Source organism: Manis javanica, chromosome 6 (assembly GCF_040802235.1).
Source record: "Manis javanica isolate MJ-LG chromosome 6, MJ_LKY, whole genome shotgun sequence".
Lineage (NCBI taxonomy): Eukaryota > Metazoa > Chordata > Mammalia > Pholidota > Manidae > Manis > Manis javanica.
This window is the reverse complement of record NC_133161.1, coordinates 12,344,163-12,363,968: the sequence shown is the minus strand read 5'-3', so window position 1 is coordinate 12,363,968 and position 19,806 is coordinate 12,344,163. Positions and strand designations below refer to the sequence as shown.

The 19,806-nt window shown below is 43.5% G+C and overlaps 1 protein-coding gene and 1 long non-coding RNA gene across 2 annotated transcripts in view; one reads left to right on the top strand and one right to left on the bottom strand.

The window, feature by feature from the left end:
- TMEM178B (transmembrane protein 178B) overlaps positions 1 to 19,806 on the top strand; it is a 355,371-nt gene that overhangs the window by 163,655 nt on the left and 171,910 nt on the right. The window lies entirely within an intron of this gene.
- On the bottom strand, positions 5,813 to 18,765 carry LOC108396847 (uncharacterized). Its single transcript, XR_001853051.3, has 5 exons — positions 18,577 to 18,765; positions 11,498 to 11,564; positions 8,497 to 8,640; positions 6,947 to 7,070; positions 5,813 to 6,752 (listed from the first exon to the last, which is right to left on the bottom strand). It is a non-coding gene; the product is annotated as an uncharacterized lncRNA (long non-coding RNA).

Sequence of the window (19,806 nt, the reverse complement as noted above, 5' to 3'; positions counted from 1 at the left end):
GCAGTACTAATATCAGACAAAATAGACTTCAAAACAAAGAAAGTAACAAGAGATAAAGAAGGCCACTACATAATGATAAAGGGCTTAGTCCAACAAGAGGATATAACCATTCTAAATATATATGCACCCAATACAGGAGCACCAGCATATGTGAAGCAAATACTAACAGAACTAAAGAGGGAAATAGACTGCAATGCATTCATTGTAGGAGACTTCAACACACCACTCACCCCAAAGGATAGATCCACCGGGCAGAAAATAAGTAAAGACACACAGGCACTGAACAACACACTAGAACAGATGGACCTAATAGACATCTATAGAACTTTACATCCAAAAGCAACAGGATATACATTCTTCTCAAGTGCACATGGAACATTCTCTAGAATAGACCACATACTAGCTCACAAAAAGAGCCTCAGTAAATTCCACAATATTGAAATTCTACCAACCAATTTTTCAGACCACAAAGGTATGAAAGTAGAAATAAATTCTACAAAGAAAACAAAAAGGCTCACAAACACATGGAGGCTTAACAACATGCTACTAAATAATCAATGGATCAATGAACAAATCAAAATAGAGATCAAGGAATATATAGAAACAAATGACAACAACAACACTAAGCCCCAATTTCTGTGGGATGCAGCGAAAGCAGTCTTAAGAGGAAAGTATATAGCAATCCAGGCACACTTGAAGAAGGAAGAACAATCCCAAATGAATAGTCTAACATCACAATTATCAAAACTGGAAAAAGAAGAACAAATGAGGCCTAAAGTCAGCAGAAGGAGGGACATAATAAAGATCAGAGAAGAAATAAACAAAATTGAGAAGAATAAAACAATAGCAAAAATCAACGAAACCAAGAGCTGGTTCTTTGAGAAAATAAACAAAATAGATAAGCCTCTAGCCCAACTTATTAAGAGAAAAAGAGAGTCAACACAAATCAACATAATCAGAAATGAGAATGGAAAAATCACGACAGACTCCACAGAAATACAAAGAATTATTAAAGACTACTATGAAAACCTATATGCCAACAAGCTGGAAAACCTAGAAGAAATGGACAACTTCCTAGAAAAATACAACCTCCCAAGACTGACCAAGGAAGAAACACAAAAGTTAAACAAACCAATTACAAGCAAAGAAATTGAAACAGTAATCAAAAAACTACCCAAGAACAAAACCCCGGGGCCGGACGGATTTACCTCGGAATTTTATCAGACACACAGAGAAGACATAATACCCATTCTCCTTAAAGTGTTCCACAAAATAGAAGAAGAGGGAATACTCCCAAACTCATTCTATGAAGCCAACATCACCCTAATACCAAAACCAGGCAAAGACCCCACCAAAAAAGAAAATTACAGACCAATATCCCTGATGAACGTAGATGCAAAAATACTCAATAAAATATTAGCAAACAGAATTCAACAGTATATCAAAAGGATCATACACCATGACCAAGTGGGGTTCATCCCAGGGATGCAAGGATGGTACAACATTCGAAAATCCATCAACATCATCCACCACATCAACAAAAAGAAAGACAAAAACCACATGATCATCTCCATAGATGCTGAAAAAGCATTTGACAAAATTCAACATCCATTCATGATAAAAACTCTCAGCAAAATGGGAATAGAGGGCAAGTACCTCAACATAATAAAGGCCATATATGATAAACCCACAGCCAGCATTATACTGAACAGCGAGAAGCTGAAAGCATTTCCACTGAGATCGGGAACCAGACAGGGATGCCCACTCTCCCCACTGTTATTTAACATAGTACTGGAGGTCCTAGCCACGGCAATCAGACAAAACAAAGAAATACAAGGAATCCAGATTGGTAAAGAAGAAGTTAAACTGTCACTATTTGCAGATGATATGATACTGTACATAAAAAACCCTAAAGACTCCACTCCAAAACTACTAGAACTGATATCGGAATACAGCAAAGTTGCAGGATACAAAATCAACACACAGAAATCTGTAGCTTTCCTATACACTAACAACGAATCAATAGAAAGAGAAATCAGGAAAACAATTCCATTCACCATTGCATCAAAAAGAATAAAATACCTAGGAATAAACCTAACCAAGGAAGTGAAAGACTTATACTCTGAAAACTACAAGTCACTCTTAAGAGAAATTAAAGGGGACACTAATAAATGGAAACTCATCCCATGCTCATGGCTAGGAAGAATTAATATCGTCAAAATGGCCATCCTGCCGAAAGCAATATACAAATTTGATGCAATCCCTCTCAAATTACCAGCAACATTCTTCAATGAATTGGAACAAATAATTCAAAAATTCATATGGAAACACCAAAGACCCCGAATAGCCAAAGCAATCCTGAAAAAGAAGAATAAAGTAGGGGGGATCTCACTCCCCAACTTCAAGCTCTACTACAAAGCCATAGTAATCAAGACAATTTGGTACTGGCACAAGAACAGAGCCACAGACCAGTGGAACAGATTAGAGACCCCAGAAATTAACCCAAACATATATGGTCAATTAATATTTGATAAAGGAGCCATGGACATACAATGGCAAAATGACAGTCTCTTCAACAGATGGTGCTGGCAAAACTGGACAGCTACATGTAGGAGAATGAAACTGGACCATTGTCTAACCCCATATACAAAGGTAAACTCAAAATGGATCAAAGACCTGAATGTAAGTCACGAAACCATTAAACTCTTGGAAAAAAACATAGGCAAAAACCTCTTAGACATAAACATGAGTGATCTCTTCTTGAACATATCTCCCCGGGCAAGGAAAACAACAGCAAAAATGAGCAAGTGGGACTACATTAAGCTGAAAAGCTTCTGTACAGCGAAAGACACCATCAATAGAACAAAAAGGAACCCTACAGTATGGGAGAATATATTTGAAAATGACAGATCTGATAAAGGCTTGACGTCCAGAATATATAAAGAGCTCACACGCCTCAACAAACAAAAAACAAATAACCCAATTAAAAAATGGGCAGAGGAACTGAACAGACAGTTCTCCAAAAAAGAAATACAGATGGCCAAGAGACACATGAAAAGATGCTCCACATCGCTAATTATCAGAGAAATGCAAATTAAAACTACAATGAGGTATCACCTCACACCAGTAAGGATAGCTGCCATCCAAAAGACAAACAACAACAAATGTTGGCGAGGCTGTGGAGAAAGGGGAACCCTCCTACACTGCTGGTGGGAATGTAAATTAGTTCAACCATTATGGAAAGCAGTATGGAGGTGCATCAAAATGCTCAAAACAGACCTACCATTTGACCCAGGAATTCCACTCCTAGGAATTTACCCTAAGAACGCAGCAATCAAGTTTGAGAAAGACAGATGCACTCCTATGTTTATCGCAGCACTATTTACAATAGCCAAGAATTGGAAGCAACCTAAATGTCCATCTGTAGATGAATGGATAAAGAAGATGTGGTACATATACACAATGGAATACTACTCAGCCATAAGAAGTGGAAAAATCCAACCATTTGCAGCAACATGGATGGAGCTGGAGAGTATTATGCTCAGTGAAATAAGCCAAGCGGAGAAAGAGAAATACCAAATGATTTCACTCATCTGAGGAGTATAGGAACAAAGGAAAAACTGAAGGAACAAAACAGCAGCAGAATTACAGAACCCAAAAATGGACTAACAGGTACCAAAGGGAAAGGAACTGGGGAGGATGGGTGGGCAGGGAGGGATAAGGGGGGGGAAGAAGAAGGGGGGTATTAAGATTAGCATGCATGGGGGGGAGGGAGAAAGGGGAGGGTGGGCTGCACAACACAGAGAGGACAAGTAGTGACTCTACAACATTTTGCTAAGCTGATGGACAGTAACCGTAATGTGGTTGTTAGGGGGGACCTGATATAGGGGAGAGCATAGTAAACATAGTATTCTTCAGGTAAGTGTAGATTAAAAATTTAAAAAAAAAAAAAAAGAAAGAAAGAAAGAAAAGGGGGATTACTCCTTAACAGGATAAAACTATTGGTAAATCAAAGATCAACGCATGCTTTAAATATCCTTAATGTTGATCACTTAAAGGGTGTCAGATGATCAGCTATGGAGGTACTCTTTTCTGATAATATTCCTTTCTCTTAATTAAAAAAAAAAAAAAAAAAGCAGTTACTGTGTGCTGACCTCCAATGAGTTCTGCACAGTGGTATAGAGGGCATGTCAAAGTGTGGGCAAAGGGTCTGTTTGTTTCTACGCAGAAGATCAAGGCCTAGCTTGGATACCCAGAAAATGAACTAAGATACGATATGAGGAGGAGCTTCCGGCATCAGCACTCTCTGGAGGACTCGTGCTGGGGGATGATCATCAAAAAGCCTCCACAGGGATCCGGACGATGCTGCGGTTGTGGCTGCATCCAGCCCACCATCTCCTGGACTTGCCATGAGAAGGAGGAGGGAGATGTCTAGGCTGGCATGTGCATACAGTGAGACAACGAATTTGACTGGATCTGTACTGTTGGAACTCAACCAGGAGTTGGGAGGGGTGCAAGTTGTAGCACCCCAAAATCTCATGACTATAGACTATCTATGGTTAAAAGAACATATGGGATGTGAACAGATCCCAGAAATGGGCTGCTTTAATTTGTCTGATGGTTCAAGTACAGTTGGAAAATATCCATCATATCATAGATAAATTTTCACAAATGCCTAGGGTGCCTAAATGGTTTTCTTGGCTTCACTGGAGATGGCTGGTGATTATAGATTTGCTTTGTTTATGTCACCGTATTCCTATTATGTCAATATGTGTGTGCAAATTAGTTAGTAGTTTAAAACCTATACATACTTAAGGTACTATACAAGAAGATATGTCAAAGAAATAATCAATCCTCCCAAGTTTCCTTCATATGCTACATCTATAGCTTTTCTTCTTCCTTCCTAATTACAAACTTTAAATAGAATTCGTGCCTCATATCGAATTTACCGAGTATCATAATTCCTCCAGGTGGTAAAGATACCTCGAGACAAGTGCTGGGCATAGAAGCCACAGGGCATAAATCTGCAAAGAAGTAAAAAGCTAACCTTTGCAAACAATATGGCTTCTCTCTCACTTACCAACTTTACATTTCCCTGTATGGCCCCGGAAGATGACTGGTTAGCCAGAGACGGGTAAGATTCCTCAAGGGAGGAACAACCTAAGACAGGCACAGTCGCAGGGGGGCCATCAGGTGAGAATTTGGGGATCAACAGAGGTGAGGCTCAGAACCTCACCCCCCCTGCTTTGAGAGAAATCTTCTGCATCCGTGGATGTTTTGCTGCCCTTGTCTAGCCTGGATTAATACTTAGTCCATAGGCACACACCTGATCATCTGATCATCTACATTTGCCTTCTTACAGCACTAAACTATGTTTTCTACCTTTATCTTGCATCTACCTACCACTTCAGCATTTTATTAAAAATAAAAATAATAATAATAATAGGAGAAATGTGGGATCAACATATAAATCAAGTACAAAAATCAAATGAATATTCATATTTGACCTGATGGTTTATAGGTCATATTGCATGATCAAAACCGAAAGTTTCTGTGATGACTGCCCTTGTACTGTTCACCATGTAAGAATTTATTCACTCTGTAAGAATTCGTTCACCATGTAAGAACTTGTTCGTTATGCTTCAGAAGATTGGAGACTGACGAGAATTAGGCTTGAGATGGATTAATGATTGTACATTGAGCATTGACCCCCCTATACTGAATTTTATTGTTGTTAACAACCATTTGATCAATAAATATGAGAGATGCCCTCTCAAAAAAAAAAAAAAAAAAAAAAAAAAAAAAAAAAACTACTAAAGTCAAATCTGTAAATAACATTCAGTATCAACTATGCTGTCTCGCTGGAAAAAATGCAATTCTCATTTTGAAACCTAATTTTAGGTTATTCTACCTGACGTCCCAAGGGCACCCTGTGTTGGAATTACGTTGCTAGGTACAACCTCTTTTCTGCCAAAAAAATCAGGATTCTGAGAGCTCCCTTTCCCCCATCACTGGTGGACTCCCCTTACTGTCTTACCCTGAGCAGCACATGTATTTCCCTTTCTGGGATATGATTTGCAGGCATGGTAACAGCAACTTGTATTTTAAAAAAATACACTATAGTAATCACCTTTTCAAACCTTCAGGGTCCCTGGGGTATAATAAATGATGGAGAAATTGACACATTTTTATAGAGATATTAAGGCACAGATAAGAGACTGACTTAAGACATAATTAGAAAACAAAATACAGCTTTCTACAAATAACAGAGCAGTGGTTATTAGCCATCTAAACAGATACTATTTCAGCAAATTGGCCGTGAAGTGCCATGGGACAGAGAGTGTGCATTGTTTTCATTCCGCATTTGCTCCAACTTCTAAGTCCTGTGCCCAGGGCTGTCCCGGGAACCAAGAAGGGTGCCCAGAGGTCCCTGTCCAAGTAGCATGCCGCACTTAAGAGAAGACAAACTCAAAGCAGTATCTGAATAAGTACAGACACTTACGGCTGAGATTTTTACCAGTATGAGCAATGGGCATCCAGATCACTCTGTTGTAGCAGAATGTTGAACAGTTTGCCAGGAAACACTCCACTCATCTTCAGGAGCTTCAGAGATGGAGGCTGATGTCCAGCCTCTCCAGTCAAATAGCTGGAGATACTCAGTCCTTTAAACTGCGTAGGGGAAGGATGGCAATGCCATCTTTAGCTTCCAGAGGAGGTCCTCGCCGTGGTGGGGGTGGCGCTTCATGGAAGAGCTGTTGGCACATGAAGGCAGGATAAAGGAGTGGTCACCCTCTCTGCTTAGCTTACTTTTCCTTGCCCATATTGGGAGTCACTCAAGGTCCCTTCCAGATACAAGACTCTATGATTTCTTTAATTCCATTATAAGCTTCATGGAAAACCCGTGATATATGGAGAGTGCAGAGAAAGCACTTGTACACACACTTACGTGTTGAACAGACTTCGTTATCACCCAGTCAATGGCAGAGTGTGTCCCAGGGCCTTTGGCTGGTGTGCATGGAAACAGCATTGCTGCAGAGAACAATTCTTTATGAAGGTTCGGAGGCATCTCCCTGTATGATAGACATGTTTGTGGAAGGTTGTGTGTTAACCACATAGGGGCACATGAAGTCATGTTTTAAATATGCTAAAGACTTTTTTATAAAGATAAATCTATGGCGAACTGCTTCTTGGAGAGAATCCCATTTTAAAGTAAATGATGACTCCTCCTCTGTTTTGGTGAGTGTGAATGTTCACAGATTTTTTCCAGATCATTTTCCTGCATGACGTACTGCACTAGAAGGGCTAAGGGAACATGGGGGGAAGTGCAGCGGGTCAGGGCTTATGGCTGCTGTGAGGTTTGAGAAGGCAGGGGTAGGCCCTGGGAGGGGGTGTGTGTTTATAGAGAGTGGAGCACGCCGGGGTGCAAGCAGGCTGCTGTGAATGCATTCAGCAGGCCCTGTGGAGACAAGCAAGAGTCAGAGGCAGAAGTATGTGGGTAAAAAGGGGACAGTTGGAACAGGTTTTCAGGGCTAACCCTTAGGACTTAAATGTGATTCATCAGAAGCTGAGAGTCCTGGGGGATAGTAGGAAAAAAGTGGAGCTTAATGAACCATCATGTATTTATTGACTGCCTACTCAGTGACATCATGCTGAATATTTATACTTATTCCTTATATAAAAGCATATAAGCTACCATCTCTAGAACCTTAACATGTAGTTGGAGAGATAAGAAGATATGAAAAGTCAGATAAGAATAGAAGATACTAACAGAAGTCAGTACAGTAGGGCTAAATGTAAAACAACTGTCCTTGGATTTAAAATACCAATTAAGAAATTCAGAATTGGGAATATCTAAGAATTTTAGTTGACTGCAATCTAGAGGAGTCAGCAGCAGGAAATGGCTGCCAGAAGGCAAATACAATCTGAAGCTTCATGAATAAAGGCTTTGTGCCCAGGACAAGAGAGCTAAGGGGGCTTGGCACTGGGCACAGCTAAGCCCATCTGGTGCATGGCACACAGTTCTGGGCATGACATTTTAAGAGGCACATTGAAAGATTGCACTGCCTCTCGAGGGACATGGCCAGGCAAGGGAAAGGTCTAGAAATCACATCAAATGAAGAACAGTTCATTCTTGTTCCTCCCTTCATCCTTCAACAAAGACCTGTTGAGCATATACCATGTAGCTGGACTGTGGAACGTGTTTGGAAAATAGAAGCTTGCCATACTTGAAAGAATTAAAAGATGTCTAGTTAGTCTGGAGAAGAAAGGACTTGGTGAAATTTAAAGACAACTAGGTAGAAGGAACACTCCAAAGGGTAAAATAAAGGCCAAAGTGTAGATCTCAGAGGGAGGCACTGGGATGCAAACAGGGACAGATGGTCATATCTTCCTGAGTGTTTCAGCTTCCTCGTCTATATCATAGCCTTGCAATGGGAATTAAGAGAAACTGAATGAGGAGAGCATGGATGAGTATTTGGTAATCTGAAAACATCTCACCAAGGCAAGCTTCTCTTGTTAATGTCCAGAGGTCATGCTCATTGTAGTTTAAGTCATGGCCCTGAGTTGGTTAGGCGGAGAACTTCCAAGGAGAGTGACTCAGACATTTCTGCAGGCTGGGGCTGGTCTGTGAGGCCATTTCTCCTGGTCCCAGGCAAAATGGAAAAAGTAAAGATGAAGGAGGAGGAGAGAGGGAAGAAGGTGGCCACGACAACATAGTAAACTTCTCATTTGCTTGTTTGGAGATGATACCTTTCCGGTGGTTTCCATTTTTCTCTGCCATGAGGACACTTTTATGATAGGATGCTGGTAATGGATTTTACTATATTTTTAACATGTTTTTACTTAGCAAAATAATAGGTTTGTACTCTTTTTATGGGGGGATTTTAAGGGTCTGTGAAATTTAAAAAATTGGAAAACCCCCGTCCAATTTTCTTTCTGACTCAAAGGCTGTCATTGATGTCAGGAATTGTAAATGGAAGTTCTAAATTAGTGGTAGGCAGAGCAAATGCTGTGCAAATTCATAGAAAGGAGAGATGAGCACTTTTGTCTCAGGCAGCAGGGGTTGGTCCCTTACTTAAAACAGCAACATCTACTTTAGAGCTGATCTCAGAGCAGTGCCCACTGCTAGCTGGGAAGGAGGATGCTCTGGTGTCTGAGGCCGGTGGACTTCCCTCCCTTGGCTGCAGGGAAGGAGTGCAGTGGGCTGCTAGGGCAGGCCTACCCAGGAATCTGGAGTCTGCCCACAGTGACCCCCCCTTGCTGGGGGCCGCTGGGGAAGCTGGCTGTGGGCAACTAGCCCGGGCCTCTGTAGCCGCAGAGGCATCCAATCACAAACCTCCATGGACTTGCAAGTTCTCATCTGAAAGGTGTCTAGGATTCTGTAAACCGAAGGCCTCAGGTAGACTTCATTTTAACTTTAATCACCTGTGTCACATGCAGGGCCTTTTGGTTGTCCAAAGAGTGACAGGAACCCAACTTAGGCGAGCCTAGTCATAAGTGTGTTTCCCATGGTGTGGGAGGGCAGAGGGACGGACCCTGGGACTTTGCCCACAGGTCCTCCCGACTCATCCTTAAGGAGGTTCTCCAGGTGGCCTGGCCTGAGTCGGATTCCCATCTGTAACTCTGATGGAGGATATGCTGCTAGCCTTTCTTTCGGATTTGTGCTGTACATTTGGGTGGGAGATGAGGAGAAAGGAATCCTCCACGTTGGAGGGTCAGTGCCATTCCCAGAACAAGGGAGGAGGCGCTGAGCTGAGGACACGTAAAATGTGCACGGTGCCATGCCTGGGGAAGCATTAATATTGTGGACTCTCTGCTGGCTTAGGTCAGTAATTAAAACACATTTTTTCATTAATGAGTTGAGAGAAACATGCACCTAAATTACACTTTTGTTTCCCCCTAGCAGAGATTCTGGTTCCACAGCCTGGGGCAGGGCCTGGAATGGGCATTTGTGCCCAGAGCCCTGGGTCTTGCTTGGGTGGCTGATGCAGATGGTCTGCTGACCACACTTGGAAGTAGCTTCTCTTACCCAGGGTTTTCCTGTTTCCCTGCCTGGCATGTTAGTCCTGCCCTCAGCCTCTTAATATTCTGAAAACAAATGGTTAAATGTACAGCATGAGCTATTTCAGGGAATCTAGGAATAAATGCTTTTGCAGAGTGAAGCACAATCCTTTGATGATGGAGCTCCTTTTTGTTCCTTCTCCTCCCTCTCCTGGGGAGGGGATATTGTGGTTTGTCAAAACTCCACGAAGGCCTTTTTTTTTTTTTGGATTCAAGGCGCCCTGTTACTGCGGGAGCCTGTGATAACTCCAGCTATTAGTATTACTTTATTTTAAGTCTCAGTTTTAAAATAGCTGCAGGGCTGCACCTGGAATAAAAATGAATTAAAAAGAAAATCACTGTGTGGAATTTAAATAGCGCCTCAGGGATAGGCTTGTTCTGGTGCCATCACTCAGACCCACAGATACTTTTTCTCCCTGAAAGCTTCCCAGAATGCCGCTCACATGAGCAGAAACAGTAATTTGGGCATCTCTTCTTTTTGGGGGTTTAAACATGTCATTTTGAACAAATGCTTATCTCTTTCTCTAGCTACTTACCAGGTTGAGCGCCCAGAGGCTAACAGGCACACCTGCCTGTGAGGGACAAGGGACTAAAGTCCAGTAAGGTGTGGCCCCTGTCCTCAGCAAGCTTTCTGCCTAATGTGGAAGCAGACGCACAAATGGACCCTGGTAATGGGGGGTTCCTGTGTGCTGTGGGAAGAGGAACACAGAACCCTCTGCCTGGGGAGCCAAATGGAAGTGAATCTTCCATGAGGAGGTGGAGGAGGGCACTTGCAGCAGAGGGAACAGCATGTGTGCAAAGGGAAGGGCATAGCATTCTGGAGTAGCACATGGAGGTCTCTAGGAGATACAGCAGGCCCGAATCAGGAGGGGGCTTGTGTGTGCTGCATGAAATTGCCTAGATATGATTCTGTAGGTGGCAAAAAATGGTAGGAGAGTGATGTGATACGATTTGCCTTTTGGAATGACTGTTTTGCCAGTGGAGTATAGATTGTGTTGGAGGACGTGTGGGGTTGACCCTGAAGACAAAGAAACCTCTTTTGGAGCCACGGCCGTGGTCAGGTGTGCCATGATAAAGTTTTGAACTAGGCCAGGGCACTAGGGATGAAGAGCTAATAGAAAGGAGAAATGTTTAGGAGGTACAGCAGAGCAAGAGGTCCTCTAGGTGAGGATGGAGTAGCCAGAGAAATAGGAGGAAACTGGGTGCCAAGGGCAAGAGCATCTAAAGATGTCACTTAAGGCCTGAGAAGTGCCCTTGGGTCTGCCAATGATGAGGCCCCTGCCACCTGGCCTTAAGGAGGGCAGTTTTAATGGATCAGCTGGGGCAGAGGGGAAGGCTGGAGGAAGAGAAACAGATCACAGGGGGTTGAAGAGAGAATGGGAGGGAAGAAGCAAAGACAGTATTCAACTGTGAAGAGTAAATCACAGAGTTAAGTTACCTGCCAAGAATCAGTGGAGCTTCTTTCCTCTTTTATCCCCTTTGCTCATTATTTTCATTCCATCTTCCTGTGGGTGAAAGACAGACATCTCTGAAGGTGCAGTTCCTGGTAAATCTGGACTAGGGGTGAATACTTGGGAAATTTGTTAATTATCACTCTATTTACAATTCTGTTACAGAATCCAAATGGTAGTTTGTGACACCAATTTAAGCCTTATCGGATAAGAGGTATTGACATAGCATGACTCCCTGGAGAGGAATGCTAGTGAAGTTCGAACATACTTGTGAATGTAAATTCAAACCCATATAGGACTGTAATCAAGGCACACAGCCTATTAGGTAAATGAACACTTGAAAATGCAGGAATGGCAGACAGAGATAATCTAAAAATGTTCTCATAGTTTCTTCTTCCTCCCCAACTAGATGGGGCTGAAAAAGGAGGAAAGGAAATCATAATGAAGAATTCTAACAGTAGTTATAATTTATTGAATGCTTAGACATGCCAGACACTGTGTTTAGCTCACAAACTATTTCATTTAAACTATTTCTTTTAGTGGTTCCTACAGTTGGTGAGAGAGGGACTTTCTATTATCCCCCTTATTGGCAGTGAGGAATTTGGAGTGATCACAGGTGTCTGAGTGGATGTCATGGTCCTTGGGCACAGGCAGACCCGCCTATGTGAGAAGAGCCAGGCTTAGATTCAGCTCTTCCCCTAATGTACTGGGCCTTAGCTTACTTAGCTTACTTAGCAGCAAAAGGTAGAGGTGGGTTCAAAATACCTCTAAAATGTTCTTTGGCTGTAAAATCCAACCAACTCCTTCTACCTGTGGTTGATTTATCCTCTTGCCCCAGGAATCCAGCAGATATGATGTAGCCCAAGGTAGGGGTGACCAGTGGTAATGGGGATAATCACACCTGCTTTGCAAAGTGGGGAAGGAGAAAGTGAATTTCAGAGCAGAAAGGTCTGCTTTCAGGAGCTGCTCACCTGACCCTGTGAGGTACAGGGGAATTTGGGATCCCCAGCTATGGTCTTCCTTTCCTTAAAGATTTCTCATCCTGTCTCCTGCAGCCAGGGCCATCATTTCCCCTGGATGGGTTCTGAGCTGCTATTGATTTTACATCTGTTAGGAAATCTTCTTTTTCTCAGCTTTTAAGTTCTTACCTTTCACTTTTTTTGGCATGTCTAATGTCTGAAGCATTTGTTGAAACCTCTCATGTCCTTCCTGAGTGGGCACAGTGTCAGTTCTTTGACATTCTACTACTCAGCATACAGTCTTTCTTACCAAACATTAATGGGGTAAAGGATTGCATGGCAGTTGGTTAATGTGTATTTATTTTTACAAAATATTTTTTTTCTGAGACTGGCATGCTCTTTATACTGGAAATTTTCTAGTGCTAGGTCCTCTCGTGGAAGGGCTTGTCTGGAATGTCCAAGAACAATCCCAAATGTTGGAACTAATGAAAGACCTACCGCAGGATGTGGTTATGGAAAGATGGCGGCTGGTGATCGGTTGAAGACAAAATAATGACTCTGCAGAAGAACCAGTATATGGAGCTGGATCCAGCTTCATTTGGCTGAATTACATAAAAACTGTTGCAACATTTCTGCTGCTGCTACTATGTATTTTACTGAGGCTTGTGAGACGTACTTTACATGGATGGTCCCATTTAATCCTCACAACAGATGAACACCATAAAGGCTTCAGGTTCTATAGCTTGCAGGTTCAGCTGTTGGTGGTCAACGTGACACGGGACTTGGGAGTTGAGCTCTTCTCCAGAGATTGGAGATATTCAGTATCCTCGTGATGCTCTTGTGTGGATTTCACCGTGACTTTATCTCAACCCTCCTTAATTTTACATTTTTAGTCTTTATGGCCTCTTGATGTCACCACTTTCATTGTTATTATTAGTAATTTAGTTCTAACTGCCCTAAATTTGTCTGCTTTAAGATTCAAGGGATGATGCCTCAGTCTGGCCTATGAGTGCATTTTTATCCTCTCCAAGACTTTTTTGAAAACTTTGACATCGTCTCCTTCAAACATTTTTATGTGTCTTGCAGACTCCTAATTTCTTTAATCCATCCTTCTGAAGGAGGTTTTCTGTCTTTTGATGAATTTAGCTGCCCTTCTCTAGACCTTTTCTGATTCTATTATATCTTTACCTAGAATTGAAAGTGAAAATGGTATTTATCATAGAATACAATGATCTTATTCCAAAGCACCTCAGGACAGAATAACATAAGACATAGCATGGGGCCAGCAAGGTTTGTTAGACAAAGGGATGAACATCAAGTATGTCTCTTCAAGTCTAGTATGAAGGGGGAGCCTGATAGACCATTGGTCATTAGGGCCTAGACTGGTCAGTATTTCTCAGGGAGTCAAGGGTGAATGGAATTTGTATAATTAAAGGGGCTCCGTGACTGTCCACAGAGACTCAGTTGGGAGTCAAACAGGTTAGGGATAGTTAGGGAGCAGAGTCAAAGATCTGTAAAGGAGAATGGGTCCCAACAGAGGTAAGGGTGGTGAGGCTCATGATATTGGCTGTGAGAGAAAAAGGTCAAGTCTGCTGGTCTGGACAAGTACATGTGATGCCTCTGTCCTTAGAGATGGCATGACAGCTTAGAAGAGCCATCTGAAGATAATCATTAATGAGGTCAGGGTGGCCTTGATACAATATTGTCTGAAGATGGGAACACTGGCTGCCCAAACCCCTTCCCAGCTGGGATCACTGGTTGTTCACAAGGGTCTGCCCAGCCTCGGGGAGAATCATGCCTGTCACTGGTCTCCATTGAGCAGACCCTGAGTCTTCCCAAAGCCCTGCACAGACTGGCACAGAGACTGTGTACCCCAACATGTCATTCAGGAAAAGAATGTGGGAAGTTCTCCAATGTTTATTTTGTTAGTGGTCAGTTTGTCCTAAAATTAATCTGTACCTAATGTTGCTTAAAATAACCAGGCCAATATTTGGGGGCTGAGAGTACCTTTACAGCATCGAGACTTTTGTTTTAACAAAATTTACTCTAATTTGAATTATGAATACTCATAAACAGAGTTAGAGGGATTCTTGGAGGTAATATATTACATCTAATTTATATCTAACTGCAAGGAAGTCCTTCAAGTCTTTGCCTATTCCAGTTATGCCCTGTCCCCTTTATGAGGACTCTTGGGAGAACTTCTGGACTTAGCCTCACGAATAATTGTGCTTTTCTCTTTTTCGTTTAATTTTCACAATAATTCTTTGAGGTAGGGATGTTATTACATTTTTGTAACCAAACAAACAAAAACCCAAATCGTTACATAGATTTGATCAGGCAAACAAAGCTGTAAGTGAAAGAGAGATTTAATCAAAGTTTGTCAAACTCCAAACCTCTTGTAACTTATTCTTAATGCAAAACTCTTAGGTCCTTAATGAAGAAACATAAGCCCACAGGAAATGTGGCTTCTACGACCTAGAATAACTGACCTCTTAGCTCTTCTGTTACTTACTGTCCCTGTAGCTGTCTTGAGAGAGTCCTCATTCTCTTGGTCCTGGTCTCAGTTATTAAGGTATGTTTTGTCCCCTGCACAGCCTGTTCCCAACTGTCTGTTTCTCTTGCAGAGTGTGAATAAATGCTCAAATGTTAGTTACGGCACTTCTTCCTCTTTTTTTTTTTTTTTTAATCTCTTTCAACCTTTCTGTCTCTCCTCCCTCCCCATCCATTGCCCACTTTCTTTCTTCCTACTTCTTTTTAAAATTTCCTAGGTGGTGAAGTGAATGTAAATCAGGTTTCCCCTCTATTGCCTGCTGGAACACATAAAGCCAAATTAGTGCCTGTCATTAGCAGGAGAATAGAATTCACTGTAAAACACATGGGTAGGGCTCTATGCTGCACATTTTAATATTGGTCTTATTTATGGCTCCATTTTCATGTCTCCATTGTTTTTCCTCTTTTTCACATATTTGTAACTTGGGATGTCTCAGTAGATTTTTGGGGTCCCTTTAATCACCCTTCAGTGCTTGCTGGAATGAGACAGACCGTAAGTAAATGAATAGCGTCCAGTTACCTCTGTCTCAAAATATGGAAATGAGTTACCTAGCCCGGTATATGAACCCCAGTGGCTTTTGGTAATCAACGTATTTATTCTCTTCTAAATATTCTCAAGCTACCAGTTTAATAAGTAATTCCATTTTGGGGATCAGCGTGGGCCTTTTAAGGGAGTGCGCCCTCTTCTTCCCAGTGATCTGGACAATACTCCTTTCCAGTTAACTGGCATCTCCTTGAAAACTTCCCCGGACATGGGCCCGTGCACCGCACCTTCATTTCAGGGCCTGAAGAGTTGAACTCATTTAAGGATGCCAACTGTTCTCATACTATCTTTCCACCCCCTTGCACTTCACTTACTTTCTTATGATGTTCACTTTACCCTGCTCACTCCCAAGACCATTCTCCCGAGGAAAGGCAGACAAACTAGGAGGTCTGACTTCTTCTGGCCATCTGCAAGCAAGCGGGCAGTGTCTTCCCAAGCAGCGGGAAGCTAGTTGTTTTCCTCACGAACATAGCTCAAAAGCCCCGTTGACTACTGCCAGCCCTTTTTGAGCCCTGCTGACAGGGCTCAAAGCCCCGCCCTGAAGTGTGTGCACCCCACGTTGGGGCCCTGCCTCCCCATGTTCACATCTGCCTCTTTAGGGCTCAGGCTCAGCTGTCCTGGTGCCCATGTGGCCTTCTTTAGATGTTTCCCACTCTTTTTCTTCTCTGGGATCATTTGTATTTGTTCAGCTGAAATTTTACCTTTCATGATCTTTCTTGCATGGAGAGTTTACTCTGCTGGACTACTTCGCTGTGAACTTCTACCTACTTTTCTCACCGCCAATGTCTCCCATTCATTTTTTCTAAAGTCCAGCTGCCCACCCAGGGCCTAACCGCACCATCCTTTATTCCTGGCCTGTGGCATCTTTAGTTTTGCCTGCTGGCTCCTTCAGCCCACAAAGTTAAGCAAAGCTTCTGTGTCCAAAAAATAAATAAATAAATAAATAAATAAAGATTTAAAATGAAGAAGAGAAAAAGACAAGAAAGAAGAAAGAAACCCTCTTTGATTTCCTATCTCCTCCAGCAATGGTCTGTCTTCCTTTCAAGTTGGCACCCACATTCCCCACTGGCCTGCCTCCCATTCATTTGCTCCCTGTCCATTCTCTCCATAATCCTTTGCAGGCTGTCTCCCGGCCACCTGCTACCTTTGAAGCTGTGAGCTCCAACGTGGCTCTTCCAAAGGGCTGCCCCGTGCAGGCAGCAAACACCAGGTGCGACAGAAGGTGCCATCCCGGGCGGGCGCTGGCTGACTCGCCTGCCTGCCTCATCCTACTGTCCTTCGTCCCTGGGCCACTCACTGCTTTTTTGACTTGGCTGCTGACCCAGCTGTCTTTCCACTTTTCCCTCCTCATCTCCCTGCATCAGATTGACAAGTTCTTGGCCTTCAGGCTGATAACCTTTATATATGGAAAACTCATCCCCTCAGGGCCCGGCACATGGTAAGATGTTAGCCATTGATTATCGTCATGGCTTTTGAGGTACACAGGACCCAGGCAGTCTGATTTGGGTGAAAAGGAGACTGCATCAGAGTGTGGGGCTTTCATGGGGCCCGGCACAGGGAACGCCTGCCCCAGGAGGGATGGGACGAGGACGGGGGCTGAATGTGGCAGAGGGCTCCTCTCTGCTCTTCTGTTTGTCCACCTCACTCTCCTGCACACTGCTATCCGCCTTTATTTATTTGGCCTTTAGGAGCAGATGGTCTCCCCCGAGTTTCCGCACCCATAAAGCAGCCAACGAGCAGAGACTAAAAATTCCAAATTCCTGGGAGAAAGCCTGTGTTTGGTTCAGCTTTTGTCACATGTTACCCCAGTCCGAACAGCTGTGGTGCAGGGAGGGGGCTGAGTGGTACTTAGAACACATGTGGTTGCAGGGCCTGCCCTGAGGGCCTCGGCAGTGCTCTGAGAAGGCTGGAGTGGCTTGCTGAACATCTGCAGGGCCTGTACTACCTTCAGTCTTCAGTCTCACTGCTTACTGCACCCTTAAAGGAGCTCTCCACCTTTCCAACCACCTCGTCCCACTGTGCACAAGACACTCTTCCTTCCTTGAACTTCTGTGGCACTGGCCCTTTCTGCTTCTCCTTTATCACTGATAAAATGCCCTTGGATGCTGTCTATTTTCCATGTAGACTGGAAGCTCTTGGAAGGAAGTAGCCATGCTACTTTCTGTTCCTATATGCTGGCTGTGAGCGATGACCCCATCCACCTGTGTGCGTGTCCCAGTCCCAAGCTGTTACAAATCCGGAGATCAAGTGGTCACTTACTCAAGAGATCCTTGCCACTTACACGTTGCCAGCTGGCTCCCCCCTTATGGTCAGAATTGTGTCAAGAATAGTGGTCTCCCTAATTGTTTTCTCTGCATTTTGATAGAGAAAACTATCAGCAGGACAAGGCAGGACTCTGATGTTCTGCATGTGACAGAGTTAGACCTCTAGGAGACACAGCATTCCTGGTATCACTGCTGTAGCTGGTCTCTGAAAAAGTTTGTCCTCTATACTGGGGAAGCGTTATTTATTCTGAGCAGGAGGAGTGTTCTGGACTCAGTCACCTCAACCAAAATGACTTCTGGTCATTCCTCCTATTTTAGGAGACCCTCTGGGAAATCTTTTTATTATCCTGAGGCCTTCTGATATCACCATGTGACAGATTCTCCTTTCCTGTGAGAAGCAGCTGGAATTAACAGATGGTACCTATTGTCTGTCATTCTTAAGTAGATTAAGCCAAGACACGCGCTCCTTTACTGGGAGACTGGCAGCAAGACAAGGCTGCAAGGTTCCTTTGAAAACTGTGTTGGATAATCATGTTGACTTCTTTTCTTTCTCTACACTAGAAAACACACAGACATGTACCACTCACCGTCCAGTAGGAGGTGAGAAAATTGGCATCGGGGACTCCCAATCTCTGCCCCAAGGGCAGGTGATAAAGATGTGGGAGCACCTTATTCCTTTGGTCTAGCCCCCCAGATGGCAGCGAGAGCCATGGCCCAGGATTGTGAAGATATATAAAGAAGAATCTCACCTTCAGTTAGCGGGAATTTAGGGATAGTATCACTCTTTCGGCCGAGCTTCGCCTTTGGGCTGCTGAAATGTCCATCTCACTACAGTGAAGACAGTCCTGTTCAGCCCAGTTGGGGTGGCCACCACCTTGGCGACTCATCCGTCACCTCCTCGCGCCTGCACCTCAGTGTCCTGCCCTGGAGTTCTGTGCTCTGGTTTGTGTATCTCATAGAGATACATAAAAAAAAAAAAAAAATCAAAGCCCTGCTTGCTCTTTTTCCTTCTCTTATTGGCTCTTTGCCATGTCATCTTGGATGCACATTCCAGAAAGACACCCCCTTTCTGCTTGTTGTGTGGTGTTACACACAGCCATCCTGTGCCTCTCCCTGGGGAGCCACTGAGTGCCCTGTGGAACCTGGCCCCCCGGGACTCTAACAAGTTTCCTTCTGCAAATGCAAAAATCTACCTCAGTGTTTTGTGGAGCACAGACCACTGTTCTTATATAGAAGATCCAGAATATTCAGGCAACTGGAATGTAGCTACAAAGTTACTGGATTTCTCTTGACCTGCGGTGTCATATTCTTTCACATTATCCCCTCTTAACTTTGGTTTTATTCTAATCTCTCAGAAATATCTTTTCACTGTCATCTTGCCACCCTTTCTAAGAGCCATTTATCTTGTGTAATAAACCAGACTGTAAAGAATCATTCCTCAAGCGCCTTTCATCTTTGGGAGCAGAGGAGTGAGCTCAGGCTTGCAAACCCATATCCTCCGGCAGAAAAACAAGAGGGCAGCCGGCACGTGCCCCGAGAGTCACTGGCTGCCTGTGTTCTCGCATCACTAACGAACCAATATCCTTTCTGGCTTCTTCCCCATATTTCATCTTTAAATACCCCCTCTGCCCTCAAGTTTGCTTTCAGATCTTCTATTTACTGACTTCTCTGGCCACTACTCTGGGGAAGAGTTGAGCCTGAAGTGCTGAGATTGCCAGGGTCATGGTGAAAGGGTCCTGTGAAATAAAAATATAATAGAGACCTGCAGGGCCACCTCAGCCCCAGAGAGGGCTCTGTCTTTGGAGGCAGGACTGGGGAGAGCCCAGCTCTCTCTTAGCTGGAGAGGGGGCCTCAGGAGGGATTCGGAGATGAATCAAACTTGCAATGGCTGTAGAGATTGTAAACTGAAGCCAGTGCCCTCAACAGACCTGACTTTGGTCTGTTTTATCAGGACTGACCTGGAGCTTGTCTGCAGGGCA